The following is a 22,676-nucleotide window of genomic DNA, read 5'->3' as shown; positions in this document are numbered from 1 at the left end:
CATTGTGTCCAGTGAAACGCGAATTTAAGCCGGGAGACCTCCTTGAAGCACCTTATTTTTGCTTTTCACCGGACAACTCATGAATAGCATAAAAATCGACAAAACCAAGAAAAAAGAGCTTTGATCTAAGGAAAGCTTTTAAAATTACATAAAATATCCACAGAATTAGGAAAGAATTTTGAAGATTTCCTTAAATCTCCACAACATTAAGGAATGCTCCCACTGTGGAAAAAATTCTTTTGTAGTGGTGATAAGCTCATAATAACATAAAGGATTAAGGAAAAGTATCAAAAGAATGCATTGAATGGAGCCTGTTATTGAAAAGCAAGATGCAGAAACCATACCTTCTTTTTAGCTTGTTCTTCACAATCTCAGCCTAATGACGACAATATGCTCGAAGGTTTCCTTTGTTGGGAAAGCAGTGAAATGCTTGGAGATTGGAAGGAACACCAAAGATAAAGGCAGAGTAGCAATGTTTTTTGCTTGCATGGACTCAACGTTCTTAGCAAAGTGTTAATAACACACTTGTGACGTATTCTCGCTTACCGGAAATTTTTTTTACTTGGAAAAGTGTTATGTAACACACGTGTGACGTATTTTCGAAAAAGAGAGTGCGTATGTCTTCTGAAGATTTTTGATACGGTGTGTTAAGTGAGACACGTGTGCACGTATTTTTCCATTATTACACAAACTTTTTCATTGGAACTATCACCACATGCTTAACGGTCAATATAAAAGCATTTCAAAGCCATTTCTCCGACATTGTCTTCTTTTCTGCCGAAATTTCGTCTCGACTTTCCTTCAAGGTCCTTGCTTCCTGTGTGGAGAGTAGTTCAACAATCTTTGATAGGTAACAAATTTTTTTTATTACAAGTATTTTAACAAAATAAATTTGATTAATATAGAAAGAATTTTTAATAACACTTGAATAATTACAGATGCTATGTGCTTTGTATCTTTTAAAAGCATCATAGCTTTTCCAGAAAGGATTTTATCATAAATTTATGTGTTTCGATAGAATTAATTTATAGTTCATGTTTCTCTTTTTGATTTGCATCTTTTGACTAGTGAAACGCGAAACAATGTTCCTGTTTAGTGATATTTGCTAAGTATCGCGTTTCACCGGCAAGATATTGAAATAATTTTTGTCTTCAAGGTAGTGTCCGGTGAAACGCGATTTCTTCACAGGCATTTGCCTTGGACACTTTAATTTTCGCGTTTCACCGGTCAACTAAATTTTTTTCTCATTTTTTGATTTTTTTGTCTTGGAAAATGCAATTTTGGGGCATCTTTCCATGGTTCCATCTTGTTTTATTGGATATTGGTTCTATTCTGCTTTTTTTTCAAGGATAAATATTTTCCTGGTCAAGATGACAAAGAGGAAGCTATCTCTGGAAGGAATGGATGAGGAGGAGATAATTGAAACATCTGATGATAGGCTCTTTGATTTCTTACACACCACTGGAAATTCTTCCAAGTTTGGCTATATCAGGGAAATTTTCAATGTTCATTTTGATTTGAAGGAGTTATTGGAGGATCTTGAAGATGAACTTAAGGAGTACAGATGTTTTTATGATAGACATGTGCAAGGTTTGGAAGTCAATGGATTTGTTCATTATAGTGATGTCATGGGAGCCACCAGTACATCCAGGTCAACTTTGCTAGGGAGGTTCAACCTCATTGATGAGGAATTCAGAAAGAAAGAAACATGTTTCCCTTTCCACAGGTACCAACACCAATGCCTTCTGATCCACAAGGACGTTGGATTTATTGTGTATCTTTAGTACATGGAAAATTCTTCTCCAGATATAGACCAACAGAGAAAGCTTGAGGATATTGCAAGTATGGATAAGGAGGTCGAAGAGAAGGAGGAGATGTTCCAAGAAGATGCTGAGAATCAACTTGTCCAAGGTTTTGATGTAGGTTTATTCAAGAGTGACAATATCACAATGGTGGAAGAAAAGGAAATCGAGCCAAGTGCACAGTTTGATGAAGAAGGTCCTCTTGCATGTGTTTCAATATTTTCCACTTATCTTATCAACAAGAAGAGATATGTGTTGCTAAATGATATTCAACATCTTTTTGATCTTAGAGAAGATTATTGCTTAGCAATCCTTGCAAGTTGGGGCAAAAATGACATGAATTTTATAGGTTATGAACAAGAGCCACTAGCAAGTCTTGATGTTGAGGGAGAGAATTTCCAAGATAGCTCTATAGCCTTACATACATGTATTAATCAGATCATAGAATATGAAAAGGGGGGGCTACCTACAGAAGAAGAGTTCTTGCAGGTCCATAAGAAACTTCATATTGATGATGTAGGGTATGAAGAGAGATTGAAGTCTCCATCAGATGAGAAGCCCAAGAGTTCAATAAATCTTTATGATGATAGTCTTCTTGAAGAAGACGAACACCCTAAGGTATGAAATATAATTCGAAGTTACCCATTGAGTTTATGTTAGACTTTATTATGCATTATAGATAAATATCTTATATCTTGTACTGTTGTGGTTTGTTCTGTAGATTGAGATTGAAGATCTGGACAACTTTCTTGGAAGGGCCAAGGGATCTAGGCCAATGAAGCTTGGAAAAAATCAAAGCCTTGGCCATTATATTGGAAACTTAAACAATCAAACAATTTTAATATATCATAGTAGATTGTCAAGCTCTCCAAGTCTACCGATGATGGCTTTGAGAGCTATCTCAAAGGTAATTTGATCTCAAGTTTTCAGCAGAGGTTTGGACAAGATCATTTTGGTGGAGAAGGAAGAAGCCATAAGAGTTTTTGGCTTTATGCCTGGATACAGTGGATCTAGAGCTGGATATTTTGGAGTTCTTGGCTCCTATTTGCTCTCTTATATAGGAGATAGTAAGAATTTGAAGCTTTTTCCAGGCTATCGGAAACAAGAGTTTTTGAAATACAGAGGTCTTATTGAGTGGGATGAAACAAAAGATTCCTTTAGAGGCCTTGTCGAGCTACCTGAAACCAAGGACTCCTCTGAAGGCCATGTTGAGGTGCCTGAAACTAAGGACTCTTCTACAACACAATCAGACTAGAAGATGCCAAAGATTAAGGGTTTCTTGAAACCCATCTTTTCCCAACTCTTTGTTTGGTTTGTAACCATTCTGTAAATCTTTGGTTTGCGCAAGAATTTAAATATTTATCTTTTCTTCTTTGGGTAACAATTTGTATAGTCCTTGCTAAAGATGATGTATTGCTTGATGTGGTTGTATCTTTAAGCTTGAATTTATGCCAAATTTGTCGATAGAACCATTGAAAGACCTCTAATAAACTATTGGCTTTGTGTCTTCCACCTCCATGTCTTGTGTGTCTGAAATATTTTGTTCTTGCTTGATAATGTGATTTTTCCATACCTTGGGTTGACCAGATAGATAGAGATCCATATTGTTTAATAAAGTATGGAGCATGGTTGTATAGAATATGTTGTATAGTCAACAAATAAAGAAAGTTATTAAAAATCGTTATATGAGTTCGACAATGAAGAAACAAACATATACAAACTTCTTACCATATAGTGAGTAAAGTGTTGATCACCCCAAGCTTCTGTCATCGCCTTTTTGAAAAGGTTCAATTGGTTTTTAAAGTCTTTGAGATCATCATCATTCCATTCAGTCTTATCACAATAAAAAAACACTTTGTCTAGTGTTTCCCAAACTTTAGCTTTTCTATTTCGAGCTTGTCCATTATCAGTGTGATCCTTAACTGCATTATGTAGGGATTTTCACTGATTAAATTTAATAGTTGAGCCACCATTTCTCGAGTTTATCTTGCCAAGTCTCCCATGAAAGCCTAGAAACCTTCTAGCCTTCACTCCACCAATAGATGGTTTTTTTGGGACACAATTACCATCCTTAGACTTTTGAAGATCTGGTTCAATAACAACATTGCCACCATGCAAACCAATTGCAGAGAGAACTTTTTCAACCTTTGTTATAGCATCTGTTCTAGTTGATAATGGCTTCAACTTCCATGCAAATCCTATATAGAGATGAACAAGCTTTTCAATTATCCTGCAAAGTGCATGAAGTGTACAAATTTGGGCATTCGCTCTAAAGGAATGTCCAAGATTGGTTTAAACTGTGGATCCTTATTGTGCCTAGAGGGAGCTCTATTCCAATTGCTTGAGTTTAACTCTGCAGCTGGTGACATGCAGTATAAGCAAAGAGATCTCGAGTTAGCTCCCTTTGATACATTATACATACATTTGAGTGTCTTTAGGTCACCAGCTATGTGCCACTCAATCCTGTAGTTCCCAAATCCTTCAACAAATAGCTCTTCTCCTGCTTGTTGCCTTTGAATAACATTAGTATTGATGTTTGATGAAAAACCCAATATAGTATATCAAAATTCTCAGTATCTACCTCAAATGCTCCTAGCCACCAGATGTTATATTCAGATTGAACAATAAATGATGTTGAGTGATTGCAATGACCTGACGAAAGTGCTCTATTCATCAAGGTGATAGAGATTCTCTCCAATTTTTTACATTTCAAAATCTCACTTTCATCAAGTTTAATCACAAATCTAGCCACTCCCTGTGCCTCTGCTAACTGACAAGTCATAAAATTTGATCATTAAGCATTGTAGGGTGGGAAAATCAAGAAAAATATTGTTAAATTCATTGAATGTAACCTCCTTTTTCTTGCCCTTGAAGCTAGCCTTGATATGAAAAGGCTCACCTAGAATCTCCATCACTTTGTTATTAACTCTCTGTCTGATAGTCCTAACCACAAATGGCTTCGGAAGTATGCAATTGCGTACCTGTCCTTGCTTCATATTTGATTGTAAAAGCTGGAAAAGTTACATATAAGCATCTCGACTGATACCAATACTATCCAGTGTCTTTTGTACTAACTCAGAATCCAAAGAATGATCCTTTACAAATGACTCCAAGCATTGTTTCTTTGTCTTTTTAAATTTCTTCTTCTCCAAAATATCCTTTGAAACTACTGAAGGAAGAAGATGATAATAAAACTGAGCTGCTTTTAAAGAATCTCTTTCACTTGCATTTGGTTGTAGAAGAGATCTAAGCAAAATTAACATCACAAATCAATGCAAGTAGTTTAAATAAAGCCATATTTAAGATTTTTCAAGTGAAAAAAAATATACATTGCTGCTTGGATTCTTTTACCACAGCCTCCTCCTCCTCGTTTGAGATTCTCAATACTTTTAAGAGCTCTTTGTTGATTTTGAAGGCCTAATAAAGTTTGCTTTCATTGATAAGCTTTGATACGCTTTTCCAATGAATGAATTTTTTGTTGACAATCCTCTAGCTTCTGCAACAACTCTATATTGTGTTTCATCAAAAGATGATTCTCTAGTTCAAGGATATCCTTTTTTGCAACAAGATTAAGTGTATAACCTAAAAATCCATTGTAGCCATCACCAATAAACCTCATTAATGACGAGCTATTATAGAAAGGAGGAATGCTATTTCTGCTAGGATATTTGGGATATAGCTTTCCATCTAACCAAAGATCAATATTATTCTTTCCTTCAAACCTCAGTATATGTTTCATAGACTCTATAACCGTGATAGATTTTGTTCTCTTTCTTGTTGGTTCATACTCACTGTCCAACTCAATATGAAGATGATAGAGAGGTATTTTATGAGAGCTACAGAGATCATTAGATGATTGATCCATAGCTGAGTTACAGAGATCATTGGGTGATTGATCCATAGCTAAGGATATGATTAGAAGCAAGAACAAAAACAAAGAAGAGACTACTAAGGAGGAGAAAAAAAGAAGAGAGAAACGATGGAGAAACGATGGAGGGAGGCAATCGAGTATCCACCAAAATTCAAATTGAATATTAATTTTCACTTTAATGAGGAGAGGCAAGATCTTCATTATGACAACCTTGCCAACTTTATGGCAACCTAGATTTCTAGGTTTGATGTGACCACAAGAATATCATGACAATGACTTATTAACGAATTTTGATATTTTAACTTACAAAAATATAAACCTTTTCAAAATTCTATAAAATGATTTTATTTCGTAAATTGTTTCCTCTCTCTAGGATCTCTTACAGGGCATTTTCGAGACCTCAAAACTCCCCTAATGATTGAAACTTCTTGAAGCAGAGTTCATCTATCCCGTGGCTAACAGTGAATGGGTTTCACCCATTGTGGTAGTATTCAAGAAGAACGGGAAACTTTCAACAGGTTTCAGGACAGGGCTACCCTCTGTATCTTTCAACCGAGCGTGAGACAGAGGGTGGGCTGAGTGTGATTGGTGTTTTTTCAATCAATTATCGAGAGGTGAGGATTGAGGGACGTTACGACCTTTGGAGTCAGGTACGTTCCCATTTCCCTATGTACCCACGGGCTGGGTTTCTACCATTAGCACAGGACACATCACTCTGCTCTATACACTATACTATAAGGCTCCTTGGCCTTTCTCCTTGCACCTATGCCAGACGGGTTGGATGCACTGATGCACCATCAATTGTGCACCCTGGCATACTCTCTCTACATCGTTCCCTTGTCGATTCCTAAACCGGGTATGAGCTCTGGGTTTTCATCCTTATTTCCTCGAGTGAAGTTAGTAATGGGGCGAGTGCCTGCTCTTTCAATCCATTTGAGTGATCGTGAGTCATCGACAAATTTCCTATGATTCCTTCAACCGGCTACCTCCTTGGGTGCTGCCACGTGGTCCCCACCACAAAAGAAGTTGGATGAGTACTTGAAGATACCTTGTTATCTCCTAGAGTCGACAACGACACCAGATATAACCTCGATAGTCGACATTCCTTCTCGGCAATATGGGCCAAGTTTTTCTAACTATACAACTTCTGTTTCTCAGTACCGATCATATTTTAGGTGTGGGGACGTTTGTGGTTGGTCTGATGTGAGGTACCAAGTCCTTGAAGTTTGGTTTACCCTTCCTGTTAAGGTCTTGAGTGTTGAGACGTGTCCCTGCGCGTCTATGTTACATATCCCCAAGCATATACCCTGTTTTGATCATGCATTTATGCCGTGATTTTATTTTACCCTGTTGGGGTCCCTTCCTCACCCTTACGTTCTATTTCACCCTGTCCTAGGGGTTGTTCCTTGACTATTTGTCCTTATTCTGGGTTTTACGTTTCTTTCATATGAACAGATCTTACGTTCACCAAAAGCTCAATCCAACCTTACAGCCTTGTTCGTCCCTTTGAACTACCTATTTTTTCATTTTACCGACCCCTATTCTGATAGACGGTTTTCAAGTTATTAATTTTTGAAGCAATTCTCGTAAATTTGATATTTTTCCATGTGAATGCGTCATGATTGCTTCAGAACCCTGATTTGATGAGTCAGCCCTGTCCTACTCCTTCCCCCTGACATTTTTCTTTTTATTTCGTGTACTTTTAATGCACGGTTCATTCGTTATTAGTTTTTTCGGGTTTTGGAGTTTTTTTTTCGTGCTTATTTTTCACATTTTTCCATGTGAACCTACTCATTTTTCATCGGAATTCTAGTTTGATTTGACAGACGTGTCCTGCCAATCTTTTCTCCACTTTTTTCTTTTCCCTCCCCCTTCTTTTGACTGCCGGATTTTTAGTTATTAATTTTTTCGAGCATTTTTGGATGCATTTTTTGTGTTTTTCCCACGTGAATCCCTCTTAATTTCCCCAAAACTGAGTTTTGATGCGCCAATCCTATGAATTCCTTTTTTCTGGATATTTTTTATTTTTACTGTCCTCTATTCCGACGCATGGTTTTTCTCGTATTAATTTTCGAGCCCCTTTTCGAGCCCATTTTTTGGGGTTTTTTCCATGTGAACGCATCCTATCTCTATCGGAACCATGTTTTGACATGATAGGGTTGTTGAACACATTATTCTGCACACTTTTCCTTCCTTTCGTACTTTATTTCGATGCACAGATTTTTCGATATTAATGCCCGTATGTGTTTTCGAGTTTGTTTTTTGCGTTTTTTCCATGTGACCACCCTGATTTTGTCTTGGAACCCGTGTTGCATATTTCCAATATTTTCCTCTTGTCTCTCGGCTTATTTTTCCTTTTTACGGATTTGTTATCTGACAAACGGTTTGGCTTTTATTAAATTTTCTTTATTTTTCCCGTTAACCCGATATGTTGTCCGCAGGGAGAGAGAGAGAGGTAAAAAAATTTTAACGAGTGCCACCCCTCCACTTGGGGGGTGCATGCCCCCTTCTCCCTCTCTTAACTCCCTCTCTCTCTCTCTTTCCCCGACATGCTGTCAGCGGGGAGAGAGAGAGAGAGGTAAAAAAATTTAAGTTAATTTTAAAAAATTCAAAAAGGGGGGGTTCTTATGCACGGGGGGGGCAGGGGGGGGAATGCTACATCCTCTCGCTCTTAGAGAAATCGAGATGTCCTCATCTCAAGAAGATCTGGGGGTATTGTTGGTTGAGAGTATTTTCATTCATCCACGTGGCATCCTCTTTGGGATAATCTTTCCACTGGATGAGGTATTCTCTCAAGGTCCTTGATCTCAAATGCCTCTCCCTAACATCTAGGATTCTATCAGGCTGTAGCTCAAGGACTCCTTGGCTAGGCATTACAATTTGCTGATCGTTAAGTACATGATTCAGATTAAGTAGATACTTTTTCAATAGGCTAACGTGGAATACATTATGAATCTTTAGAGTTGCGGGCAGCTGTAGTCTGTAAGCATTAGGCCCTAGGCACTTGATGATCTTATAAGGCCCACAATACCTCAGACTTAGATTCTTGTACTATTCCAAGGACACTCGACTCGCGTACACGGATGAAGACCATATCACCTTCAACAAAGGATCTGTCTTGCCTTTTCAAGTCAGCGTAGGCCTTCTATCTATCCTTGGCAGCTTGAATGTCTTGTCTTATTGATTTGATTTGGTCATTCATGTCTTCCAGCATCTATCTTGAAGCTTCTACCCTCAAAGTTGGATCCGAGAAGTTCGAAGGGGTATGACAATCATGCTCGTACAATGCTTGGTAAGGGGTCATTTGAATACTCTGTTGGTAAGAAGCATTGTAGGCAAACTCAACCAGGGGTAAGTATTGAATCCACTTTTTGGGTTTGCGACAGCAGTATGCCCTAAGCATATCTTCAATGACTTGATTGACTTGTTTTGTTTGTCCATCTGTTTGGGGATGGTAAGCTGTGCTGAAACAGAGTTGAGTTCCAATAGCCTCAAAGATAGCCCTCTAGAAGTGTGATGTGAAAAGAGAGTCATGATCACTAATGATTCTTCTGGGTAACCCATGAAGTTTGAATATTTCCTTGATGAATAATCTTGCGATGTCTGAAGCTTTATAGTTCGTCTTGACAGGGATGAGATATGAGACCTTGGTGAGCATGTCTACTACAACCAAAATAGAGTTATATCCTCCCTGAACTTGGGGTAAGCCAACAATAAAGTCCATACTAATGAACTCCCATTTCATTTGTGGAATGTCAAGTGGTTGCAATTTTCCATGCATTTTAACATGTTCTGCCTTAATGCGTTGACAAGACAAACATTCCGTGACATATTTGAGTACGTCTCTCTTGAGCCTTTCCCAAAAATAGCTCTTTCTGACCGTGTTAAGGGTCTTGGCATAACCAGGATGCCCTGAGGAAGGGGAGTCATGGGCTTCCTAAAGTATCTTCTGCTTGAGAGTTTGTCTTGTGGGGATACATAACCTTGTCCTAACGTAGTCAAGTCCATAATTATTGATGGATAATTCTTGATACTTCGTCTTTAGCTTTGGGTCTTGATCCTTGATGGGGATCTCCCTTAGCATTTTCTGATAGACTAGGTCATGATATGCCCCTTCTTTTGCTATCTCAAGAATCGGGTTGTTTGGCATTGATACCTTTGTGGCTAGAGACCTTGCTGTTGATGGATCTTGCAAAATGAGAGAATTTAGAAATGCCTTGCGATTGAGTGCATCGGCAACTACATTCTCTTTTCCAGGCCTATATTTGATTTCAAAATCATATTCTTCCAGCACTTTGATCCATCAACATTGCCTCATATTGAGCTCATTCTCAGTAAAAATCCATTTAAGACTCTTTCGGTCCGTTACTAAGGAAAATTTGTTACCTAGCAAGTAATGTCTCCAAAGGTTGAGAGCATGGATGACAGCCAACAACTCTAGGTCGTGGGTAGCATAATTCCTTTCATGGCTCTTCAATTTTCTTGAAGAATAAGCTATGGGATGGGCTTCTTGCAAAAGTATACATCCTAAAGCAAGTGTGCTAGCATCAGTTACCACTTCAAACTCCTTACTAAGATTAGGAAGTTTTAGGATGGGTACAAAGTGTCCATACCTTGTACTGAATGCAGTCTTCGGAATATCTTCTTCTTTGATCCTTATCTAATAATATCCAGATCTGAGATCTATACTTGAGAAGATCTTTGCCCCTTGAAGATCTTCACCCCTTGAAGACGGTCAAGTAATTCATCTATTCTTGGAATGGGGTATTTATTTTTTATGGTTGCTTGATTCAACCCTCTGTAGTCAATGCGTAGGCGAAGCGTTCCATCTTTCTTCTTTTGGAACAACACTGAAGCTCCCCATGGAGAACTGCTAGGACGGATGTAGCCTTGGTCTAACAGTTGCTTGATTTGCTCTTTCAGTTCGATAGCTTCCGGGATGGACATTTTATATGGCCTCTTTGCGACCGGTGCAGCTCTTGGCACAAGTTTGATTTCGTGGTCAACTTCCCTTTGGGGAGGAAGTTCCGTCAGATCTTCAAGGAATACGTCTGCATATTCCTTTAACCATGAAGGTTCTTCTCCAGATTCTTGATTCTGCTCTAGCTTATTTAGTTTAATCAGATAGACAGGTAGACCCTTTTGAACAACCTTTATTATCTATGTTGCTTTTGCCAATTGTATTTTTGGCTTACCAGCCTCACCTTGAGTCATGACTAGTTCCCCTTCAGAATTTCGGAAGGAGACTTGGCCCTTCCCATAGTGGATGTGGGCATCATTGAGTATTAGCCAATCCATTCCGAGTAAACATTCATGGACACCTAGGTTCATTACCCTGAATCTCATAGAAGTTGGCTTCCCACCCAGTAGGAATTTCACCTTAACATTTTGCCTAGTACAAGTGACCTCACGACCATTTGCTAATTCCACAAGTAAAGTAGGTGCATCTATTGTGGCCATCCCTAATCTCTTTGCACAGATTGGTGAGATGAAGGAATGTGTATTGCCATAGTCAATCAGGGTTTTGAAGCTTTTACCTTGATATTCTGATGGAGTTTGAATCATCGAGAATTGGCGATTTGGACCCTTCTTGTGAAGAGTGGCGTGAACCATTGCCCTCTCAATGTCAACATCCATGAATGGATCTTCTTCATTGTCCAGCTCCTTGGTGGAAACACTGGAGGTTCTCCCTCTGGCCATAACGGTGGTTCCTTGGCCATGAGCGGCTCTATTTTGACCTTGAAATTTCCCCTGGCGATGCCCTCTGCCAAGCTTGGGACACTCCCTTTTGAAGTGTCTGGGCTCGTTTCAATGGAATCAATGTGGGTTGCGATCATTGCTTTGTGTTGGCACAAAGTTGTTGACAGGATTGACCCTAGCTTTCTTTCTTTAGCCCTAATTCTGACCCTACGCTCTCTTAGTCTGAGCCTTAGACATGCCCTTATTCTGGTCTTTGTAAGGCCAAATCCTAATGTTCCTTGGTTTGGTCTGCATCTCCTGTATTATTGGAGAAGCTCAAATGAGTGCGTCTTGTAGATCTGTTGGGTGCATTGATTCCAATCGAGTGTTTATGGGTGGATTCAACCCAATACAGAATTTTGACACCTATTGTGTCATATTCATTGGGGGTGCATACTTTAGGAGTGAAACTAACTTCAAATAATATACTTTAAGGGATAATCCTAACTGCTTCAAGTCATAGAATTCATTCATCTTTTGTGTGTGGTAGGCATGTGCAGATATCTCCCTCGCACAACTTCCTTAAGCGTATCCCAAGTGACTGTCCCCTCTGAGATCGCTTGTCTCTGCACCATTGTTTCAACCAAAGTCTCGCTTCGCTTGTAAGCTTAAGTTTGGCAAGCATGGCTTGGTTAGCAGGTGCAGTTCCTGCTGCCTCAAAATAGTCCTCCATGGACTCAATCTAGATCTCGGCGTCGGCTTGAACAATCCTTCCCTTGTCATCAAACTTAGGTGGCTTAATTTGTTTGAGAAGGAATTTCTTCTCTTGAGCCACAGTTGGACTTAGTGCAGGAGTCGGATTTGGAACCTGCGTTTGGGGTTGCATCTGAATAATAAGATTCTTTATGTCAACATCTTATCATACACTCTCATATTACGTTAATATGACTAGGACAGCTTTTTAGCTAAGTGATTTAATCACTTAACACCTTAGTTAACATTTATGATCAAGATAGACAATTGTAAAATGTCTTATTTATTCATGAAGGCATAACCCTTTGAGTACATTTATTTTGGATAAGTAGGACAGGCTGATTGATACATCAATTTGGGGAAAATAGGATTGTGTTACAATCGGCTACATGGATGGAATAATAATATGGAGTGGGGTCATGGGTTTTCAAGAAATGGTAAGTCATAGGAAGCTTGGGGTATCCCTTCCTTTGATACCCGTTCTTCTCATAGCGCCCTAACACTTTGATTCTGTCCAGCAGAGATCACCTAGGTCACTTCTTCATAGACATACTTGTTTTGCTTGACTTGTCGACTGCTAATATGCAAAGTTGTGTTTACGTGAGCTTCGACAAAGATGAATAGCTTCATGATCTTTAAATCCTCCATCCACTTGATTCTCTTCAAGTTGGTCTTAAGGTACACGAGTCGGTGGGCTACTATGTAGTATATTCTTGAGTCCCCCATTCATCTCCGCTCCGCATGCAGGGGCAAAGGATTATAGATGAGGTCTAAAATATTCATCATGCCAAGCCTCTGACGATAATTCGAAGCATGCATCGCAGTCATGAACATGACCTGGAACTCCAAGAACTTGCTCCATGATTCCTGACTCTGCAACCCAGCATCCATAAGTGAGTAAAGAAATGTTTTCATAAAAAAACACTGCTCTATTCTACTCACCCTCCCCTGTTTACCCCCTTATTTCCTTTATTTTTCTCCATTAAGTTCCCTTATAATCTTTAGATCTCATTGGTTTGCTCTGATACCAACTGTAACGTGTCCGCTTGTCCACTTGTGGGGTACATCTTAGCAGCCCATCGGGAGGGGAGTCTAGAAAGCGCCACCTGGCACTCGCAAGGAATGTCACAGGGTTTGCGATCTAGGTCTTCCCGAGTCTGCCCCAAAGTGGAAGTATCCAGCAGTTCACACTTAGGATCGACCTGAAGTCAGGGTTTCTTTCCTATTAGCCAAGTCCCTAGGAAGTAGCTAGCATCGAACCATTTTGCATGGGAACAACGGAGTTGAAGCAGATTTACGCTGCACTTGGTTCATGGAGAATGGGAAACGAGAGGGATGTGAAGCTCAACCTCTCTGCCCATAAGGCATAGTCCCATTCCGCTCCCCTAAAACAACATAAATCAAGATTCTAACTCTACTGACTCTAGGTCTTCACAGTTTCGTTATCATCTCTTTTGAGAAAAGTTTCCAGCTAATCGGGACCACCCTTCTGTAGGACGGACCCAAGTCACGTCCACTGCACTTTCCTCGGGTTGCTTAGTTATCTAATTACCTACCACATTATGTTTGACATGCAAAAGAAGCTTCCTTAATTAATCAATTTAAACACAGGTTTCTTCACGCAACTTAGGCACTGACATAAAAAAAAACAATGTCAAGCAAGTTCCTTTTTCAAATATTTGATCTTTATTTATCATAGTCTTGGAGTACATCAAGTATCTTGCCCAAAGGCTATCCCAGCAATCATCAGAATTGCTACTCAACAATCATCAAGATTGCTACTCCAAGTTTTGACCGTGGACTAATACATGGGCCTCGAGATCCCATCTCAAGTCACGTCGGCCTCTTGTGCGGGATTTGGAGGCAAGGAATTTACAACCAGAGCCTCCCTTGGCACCCAAGCGTCCTCCCGCTCCAAAGTAGCACCCACGGAGATACCTCTCGCGGTGGGTTCGGTCCATGCACCTGGCACGGCTAACAACCCCCTTGGATAGGGCCAGGCAAGCAGTCGGAGGTAACTGAACTTGCCTCTCCCTCCAAGCTATTAACCTGAAGCATTAAGTGTTTGGCCTTGAATTAGTTCCTTGAGTAAGGAAGTTCAAACAATGTACCTAAGTGTACAATCACGATCATTTCTATGGTCATTCGTACAACCAACTGCTAAGGTGTGATTCCTTCTTCCCGAATACTCCCAGCATTCACTCCTAGATCGTTCATGACTTGGCGAGATTCCAAGGGCTTGGCAAGCCAGGTTGCTTGTTTGCCCTTTTCCTTTGGGTTAGGGTTTATACCCTACCGACCCCAATTTTCATTACCTTAGGTCTCCTTGTACTATAGTCAAATAGATCTTAGACAACACCGTCGTCCTTGGTTGATCAATTTGCTTCTTGGCAATTCACAACTTCCCTAAGTTTGACAAATCGGTCCCCAAGAGAGAGAGTTGTAGTAGGGCGACTACTCGACTTCTTAACGAATCTAGCTTGTAATTAGATCTCGCCTCCCTTGGCCTAAGATGTAGTAGTAGCATCTTATGATTTAGTTGCAATAGCATCCGACCTTGCGGACTAGTTGCACGAGATAGGTGGTAGTGCCTATCTTGAGGAATTACATCCCTTTGTTTGTCGATATTACTAGTATTCGTGTCGTAAGGCTTGGTACCCTCTCTTACTTGCAACATAGGACGATCTAAGTACGAGAACGCTGGATTAACTATGCAAGCGCAATACTAAGCAACATTTTAACTTAACTTACCCTATCTTTCATATTGAATGTAACTATCATTACATGCGTATTGCATCCGATATGCTTTTCATTAAATGAAATATAACCCCTTTCCTTTTCATACAATTACTTATGCATGCAAGTTGCTTATGCATGCACGTTATGCTATGTATAGTTACAATGATATTGAAATAAAAACATAATCATTTCCTTTCCCATGCAAGTCATGTGAAATAGAATGCAGTTACTTATGTGAAAATATAACCCTTTTATTCCTTCCCATAGCAACTACCTATTCTTTAATTAAGCATCGTTCTAAGGATCAACCTCTTTACCGCCGTCACAATTGATTTTTTATTGCACAAACGCATTGTGTACACAATTCATTCTTTCCAACGTAAATTGCCCAATGCAAACCTTCCAACGCACAAGAACAACACAATTTATATTAACCTATAAGCCAGATGCAACTAGGATATTATTGCATAAGTGCATTTTTTAACACCTGAACCGTATACTCAAAAACATAGCAACCTTTCATCATGATGGTGCGAGAATTATAAGTACCTTGTCATGCAATTTAAAACTCTTCCGAACATTCCTATGATCTTTTTAAAACGAAGCATTCTAATAATGCAATTAGGTTTTTCCTATGCAAATTTATACTTAATGCACCCATATCATGCGAAAACGAAAGGGTGAATTTGATGGAACCTGAACTTTTGCAGGAGGGGTGTTATCGATTCTTGCACTTCGGGTGGGGACTTCTACATGTGCTCCTCTTACTCGGGCGTGTGCTCCTCTCATGTGGCGTTTTGGGGCCATCACAGTCAGGGCTTGGGCAGGTGGAGGGTGTGCTGAAGTTCTCTATGAACTGGCAGACCTTCCTTCCCACAAGGGAACTCCTTTTGCAAATGGGTTGTGTCCTTCCGCAGTTTGCAGGGGTGAAACACCCCCTAGGAAGCTCTTTTGTGGAAGCTTCTTGAGAAGCTTCTTTAACTTCTTATTTTCTGACAATCAACAGCATCTCCTCCTCCTCACCCACGTTATGATGGCAAAATGATGGAAGTGAAGGTATGACGACGTTTTGGCAGCCTGGCAGAGCAGGGGGGCTAGCGTCGCTACAGATCACCCGGGGGGGGGGGGGGGGGGGGTGCACTACGTCTGAGCCACAAGGGAGGGTGGACTCCCCTTTTATAGTGGGGGAGGGGGTGGTTTGCCGCCACCCCTCCACCTGGGGGGTGCATGTCCCCCCTCTCCCTCTCTTAACTCCCTCTCTCTCTCTCTCTCCCCGACATGCTGTCGGCGAGGAGAGAGAGGTAAAAAAATTTAAGTTAATTTTAAGAAATTTAAAAAGGGGGGGGCATTCTTATGCACCGCGGGGGGGGGGGGTGGGCGGGGATGCTACAAGAAATAAAATTGAAAGAAAATCATATGTAAAAGATCCAGTTCACCATCTTGAGATGTCTCGAGGATGTCCCAAGTACCACTAGGTATTAGTTGTGTGTCACTGATTGGATATGATGATTACTTTATTAAGTGTGTGTCATTGATGGGAGAGGGTGGGTTCTTAAAAAAATACAAGTATCATCTGTGGGAGATAGTAGTGGTATGTATGTATATGTGTTTACTTCTCCCCTCTTAGTATGGTTGATATCTAACTTTTCAAAAAAAAAAAAAGAGTGTATCTATAGTCGTGATAAAAAGCCCATTAGAAGATCCCTGTCTAGAAAGCAATTTTTTACACCTTTATAAACAAAGATTTTTTTGCAACTTTTCATGATCATATTCATGCACTTATAAATGCACCACATAAGGGAAAAAAAACCTAGGGAGCTGCTAGTTGTAGATATGTGGTTGAAGCCATAGGTTTGTAACTAGTATCTCCCTAGTTTTCTTCTACCCTCCCTTGCATGCACATTGTTTATACAAACTTGACCCACATTTGTGGTTGAAGCCATCATTTTGCAACTAGTAGCTCCCTAGTTTTCTTTTACCCTCCCTTGCATGCACATTGTTTATACAAACTTAATCCACATTATATTGAAATATACACACAATATCATTGCTTGACATAATAAAATGTTGAAGAAAAAAAGATATGGATGAAATTATTCACTGGTTGTTTAAAATATGAATTTACAAAAAATGACAAGTTTAGCTTGCATATAGTATTTGAAAATTGAAAGCTATTAAAGCTTTCAATAAGGCATATCCTAATGAGCATACCTTAGTGGTGCTTGTGGGGCTCGCTCTCTAAGAAATTCTTGATATGGAAAATGATTTAGATCTCCTCATGACAATGTACACATGGTACATGGAATGAGCGCAATGTTTTGCTCTTCATCATGTGCCTCCACCTTCACTTGCAATAATTTAACAAATATGCAAGCCATTGCATCACAAAGTAATAATATACAACCTATAATGACATACACAAGGATATATATCTCAATATGCAAAAGAGGCCAAGTCAAACGAAATTAATATACGAGATACTAAAATTAAGATGTGTAGATCAAAAGCCCTTGATAACATCAAAAGCCTCACTCGTCTTGTTACACGCTTAGTGACAAATTGCTATTAGTCTCCACAACACATAGTTATTTTATAGAGAGGTGGATAAAAAATAGACCATGTCTAAGGATGCATGTACAAATGCGTGTAAATATGCATTTGCTACCCACACTCACTCGCCCTCTTACATGCTCAAACATAACATTGAGAGTTGTTTTTACATGGAGAAAGTGAAACATTGCATTGTATTTCTATGCACATGTAAAAATGCATGTGCAAATACATTTGCTACACCATACACTCACCCACCCTCTTCCATGACTCACTAACTTATATCTTGACTACCTAGCTAATTAGTAGGTTGGACTTAACTACCTAGTCATTACACTATTTAGCCACTTAGTAAGTTAGTCTTAAATACCTATTCCCAACACATTTAGTGATTATATCCACTAAAATAATGTTTACTAGCTACGTCATATTAGGGTCTATTCGGTATAGACTTGACTACCCAATCACTAGTTGATTCTTGACTACCTAACTAGATATCTCATAAGTAGATCTATGATACTGGTGTGCAGATCGGTCGCAGATAGCTCACGTAGTGAATCCCTGAAGGTCCCCAAGAACATTGAACTCTACCTTTTTGCACAAAAAACAATGTAAAAGCATGCATGACAAGAGACAAGAGACAAATTGGGTTCAATCTCCCCCATGCCTTGTGTGAGCGCTTCACAAAGCATGTATTTAATGTATATTTCCAATCTTCATGCTCAATAATAGCCCAATTACAAAAATATGACAAGCTTTTAGCTTTTGAGTTTGCTTTCTACAAAAATAGGAAAATAAAGCTATGGACGGTGCCCATAGAGTCTGGCACGCCAAATCTCAATGTCCAAATAGAAATAACATATCCGTGCCCATAGGCGCATACAAAATAATAATCAATAATCGATGTCTCAATAGACATAACAAAATATAGGCATGGCGCCTATCAAAATATAGTCCAAAGGTCGAATACTCGCTAGACTCCAATGCTTTCCTCCGCCACTGCTGCTATCTCTACACATCAACTGAAGCATTCACAATCGTTAGTAAAATAATACAATTAAACCGACAAAAGTGAATACCTAACAGTCTTCAGCTACATAAATAAATCAACTGGTTAGAAATAAATCCTAACCTTAATTTATTACGAGTGCGCACTCTAAACTCATAAACGTTTATTAATTTAATATGCATTTTGCGGAATCACCCGCTATGGAATCACCCATGTACACACTAAATTAATGAAACGCTCGAAAAGGACAGGCGTCCCCATCAACTTCCCGCATAAAGAATCCTCTTTGTGTATGAGCCCCGGTCATCTAAGTTTACGGAATCCACCGTAAAACCTCACGGAATCCACCGTGGCACGGAATCCACCGTGCTGGTGTCTCCATGGCATTCCTAGAATAATGTCGCTTGACTGTAATGGGACAACTAAGAAATTTCTTCTTTCAATATATGAACCAATTTGAATTTCTAAATTTTGAACTTCTTGTGTGCCATTGTACCTAGTGCCTAAAAATGCAGCTTTTATGCGATAATGCGTAGGTACAGTATGCAATTTTAATTCCTTTACCAATTTTGCTGAAATAAAGTGATGGGTACTACCATCATCATGCAAGATAGTTCTTTCCTTTCCATGCACCATACATTTCATAGTCAACAATGAATGTGGAGTAGGCATACCTGGTAAAGTGTCGGAAGTAGTAGTAGGATCATCCTCATCTTCAGTAAAATCTGGCATATCCTCATGCTCGTATTTGTCCATGGCTCCAAGGTAGTTGATATGTGCTGGTGGCTTCTTTGAATGACAATTTGCTGCGAGATGCCCTGGATGGTGACACTTGTAGCATACTGATCCGGGTTTTTTACAACCCGGATTATTACCACAAAATTTGGCCAAAGCCCCTATCAAGAGCTTACCATATCACTTTAGGTTTACTCTTCAAGCACTAGGTATGCTACATTGCTTCTCAATTATGATAACTCTAGCAAATGGGGGGGAACAAGTTCTTAGAAGGCATGTCAATGTAAAGGGTAAATGGGATGGTTATCTTAGTGAAGATGAAAATGGATTACACCTAGGAGTTGAGTGAATGCATAGATTTTTCAAAGGACTAGCCTCCAACTACATATGGGCTCCGTCTGCATCACTAAGATTTGGAATCTATCACCATCATTAGAGGACACCTCACCCTTGCACACAAGTCAATATCCACATCATGGTGTCATTTGGATCTTGCACAAAAGCTTACAAGCATGGACTCCTTTTGTCACATGCTTATATGTATTTATATACATATGGGATACTAAAGTCAAAGCATCTTTTGGAAGCCCTTTTTTATAATCTCAATAACTCCCAAGAAAAAGCGAATTTCAAGAAAATTCCCGCGAAGGCCAATCGGTTTCGATCTGGTCTACAAAGTTGCAGAAAAAACTTTTTCCAAATTCCTCACGGATTTGAAGTTACGAAGGCGCAGACTGCTGGCTATATGTAATTTTCTTCTCTCTTTCACCACACCAACTTTCCACTCTATCCTTCTTGTAAATATATTATAATAATGTGCTTTGGGCACCCACCTCTTGTAATCTAGCTCCATTTCTCTATTTTGTCTACCACCACCCTTGGCTTCTTGCATGATGACCAAGGTGGGGACTTGTCCCATCCACTACTCTCCATATTTTCAAAGATGCCATACATCATCTAGGATTATGTTAATCAAGAAGATTAGCTTAATCTAATCCCTCATGAAGGCTATATAAAGAGCCCATGGAGAATGAAGAAGGGGGGAGGAGGGAGAATGACAAGTCCATGAGAGCACTCTACAATACCCTCATCTCTTTGAGGTAAGCTATGAGTGAGTTCTTTTATTATGTAGTATAATGGCAAGCTTCCTCTACCTCTTCTCCTATTATCTCCATCTCTTCTCATCTTCTCATTCCATGTAGCATAATGGCAAGCTTCCTCTACCTCTTCTCCTCTTGTCTCCCTCTCCTCTCATCTCTCTCTCTTATATTCCAATGTGGTGTTTAGCACATATATTCTCTCTTGTAAATTTGTGTCTTGGCTCTCTTGATTCTCTTTGAGCATAGGGATGTCCTAGCCCATCCTCTCTTTGGCTAGGTGGTGCCCCTCTTTAGTTCTCTTAGTGAGGATTGGAGGTTGGATGGGTAAGAGGCAACCCGTTCATCATTTCAGCCCTCACATACTATTGGTTTGGCTTTGGTTACATTATTTGCAACGGCTGGAAGTCTGGATAGATTTGGATTTGCTTGTGGAATAGGCTTTGGATTTGGATTGACAGTGGATGGTAATGTAGGTGGTTTAGGCCAATTCTTGCGGAAAGATGGTGATGAGAAACGACGTGGATTAAACCTTCTAAAGTTGGAATTGAATTGTTTAGATCCATAATTACCGTTGGCTTGGAATTGCTGTGGTCGTCTATCTCTTCCGCGTAACTTATCTTCAGTGTCGTGAGCTAAGGAGATGGCGTCTTCAAGGGTAGCAGGCTTGAACATGTTCACTTCAGCGTAGTAATGTCCAAGAAGTCCAGACATATACTTCCGCTTATGCGTTGTCTCTGGTACGTCTTTAGGCATGCGTAGCTGTAGGAGTGCATTCCAAAAACGCTCTGTATACTGTGGAATAGGCTCACGATCCCGTTGTTGAAGTAAATCCCATTGCTTGATAGCCTTCTCATGAAATTGCGGTGGAAGGAAATTCTGCATGAACTTCTTCTTGAAATCTTCCCAAGTAGCAGGACATTCTATGCTCTTGCGGACTACAGTCCACCAAAGTGATGCTCTGTCTATCAGATGATTAGTAACACACTTGATTTTATCTTTTTCGGGATAAGTTTCCTCATGGAAATAGTCATCAAACTGGCTAATGAATGATAAAACAGTCTTTCCTTCTCGTATACCATTGAAAGTGCGAAACTTGAAACTTCATTTACTTATCTTGGATTCCTTGCGAATGGTTTGTGCTTCAAGAGTGGCGTCGATGGTACGGCGAATCAAATCTTCAGCTTGAGGTTCTTCTTTGTCGGTGGACGCTCTTTGTAGTTTTGTCAATTGCGCTTGCAGTGCTTGCCTAGCCCTTCGCTCTTCTTCCAATTGTAGCATGATTAGATCCAGCTTTTGTTCCATGGTAGGCTCAGGTAAGTCGTCTTCAGTCATAGGATCATCCATATGTGGGGTAGTCATCCTGTAAAACTCAATAAACCTTTCTCTCTCAAAATCAGGTTAGTGGGATGAGCGTAGCTCAAATTCGGGGTTACAAGGCTATGTATTTTTGGGTATTTCTTTTTCTTTTTTTAGAAATTCTGCAATATTTCTGTCTCCGTTTGCTGAAAGTACTTCAGCGAACTTGTAGATAGGTAGAACAGCTTGCTGCAAACAACTTTCCAGTTCAGAGTTTTTGCATACGAACAAGTCTTCTAGGAGTTTTAAGCACTAGTCAGTTCTGATTTAGTCTGACTTGCAGAGTTGCAGACTTAGCAGACTTGCAGAGTTGTTGACTTGCTGAACTTAGGCCGACTTGCAGAACTTGATTCCACTTGACTTGCTGAACTTGACTTTGGCAGCGCAAGACCTGAAGTTTGTGGACTTTCTTGTCCTGTGTGATTTGCAGAGCTTGGCTTAACTTAAGGAAGTTAAGCTTAATAGCTTAATGGCAGCCGTCGTGAATTTCGTGAGGGGGGGGGCATTTTTTTGGCCGCGCGGATTTTTCGGAGGCCTCTTTTGATACGCTGAGGTGAGATTTTGAAGCCCTAAGCTTCCTTTAAGCTTATAAAGCTTTATAGTTAAGCGTTTGATTAAGAAGATTAAGAAATTTTCTCACTGTTTTTCACGACTTGTATGTGAGGATGTAGGAGTGGTCCTCCGCCTGCAGAGCCTGGTCCTTCGCGATCTGACAGTAGAAACAGGGGTTCTTGATCGCCAGAAGTCTGCCTGTATCGACGGTTCACGACGAGATTGACTGTAGAGCCCGTTTGTTCCTGGAGCTCCGCCTTCGCCCGAGATTGGTAGCGATTGGAAGCTCTTGATCTCTGCTCCGCTCTGATACCACTGGTGCGCAGATCGGTCGCAGATAGCTCACGTAGTGAATCCCTGAAGGTCCCCAAGAACATTGAACTCTACCTTTTTGCACAAAAAACAATGTAAAAGCATGCACGACAAGAGACAAGAGACAAATTGGGTTCAATCTCCTCCATGCCTTGTGTGAGCGCTTCACAAAGCATGTATTTAATGTATATTTCCAATCTTCATGCTCAATAATAGCC

This window comes from Lygodium microphyllum, chromosome 3, assembly GCF_053477565.2.
Source record: "Lygodium microphyllum isolate KBCC chromosome 3, Lygodium_microphyllum_v1.1.10, whole genome shotgun sequence".
NCBI classification, from domain to species: Eukaryota; Viridiplantae; Streptophyta; class Polypodiopsida; order Schizaeales; family Lygodiaceae; genus Lygodium; species Lygodium microphyllum.
This window is presented reverse-complemented; position numbering follows the sequence as displayed.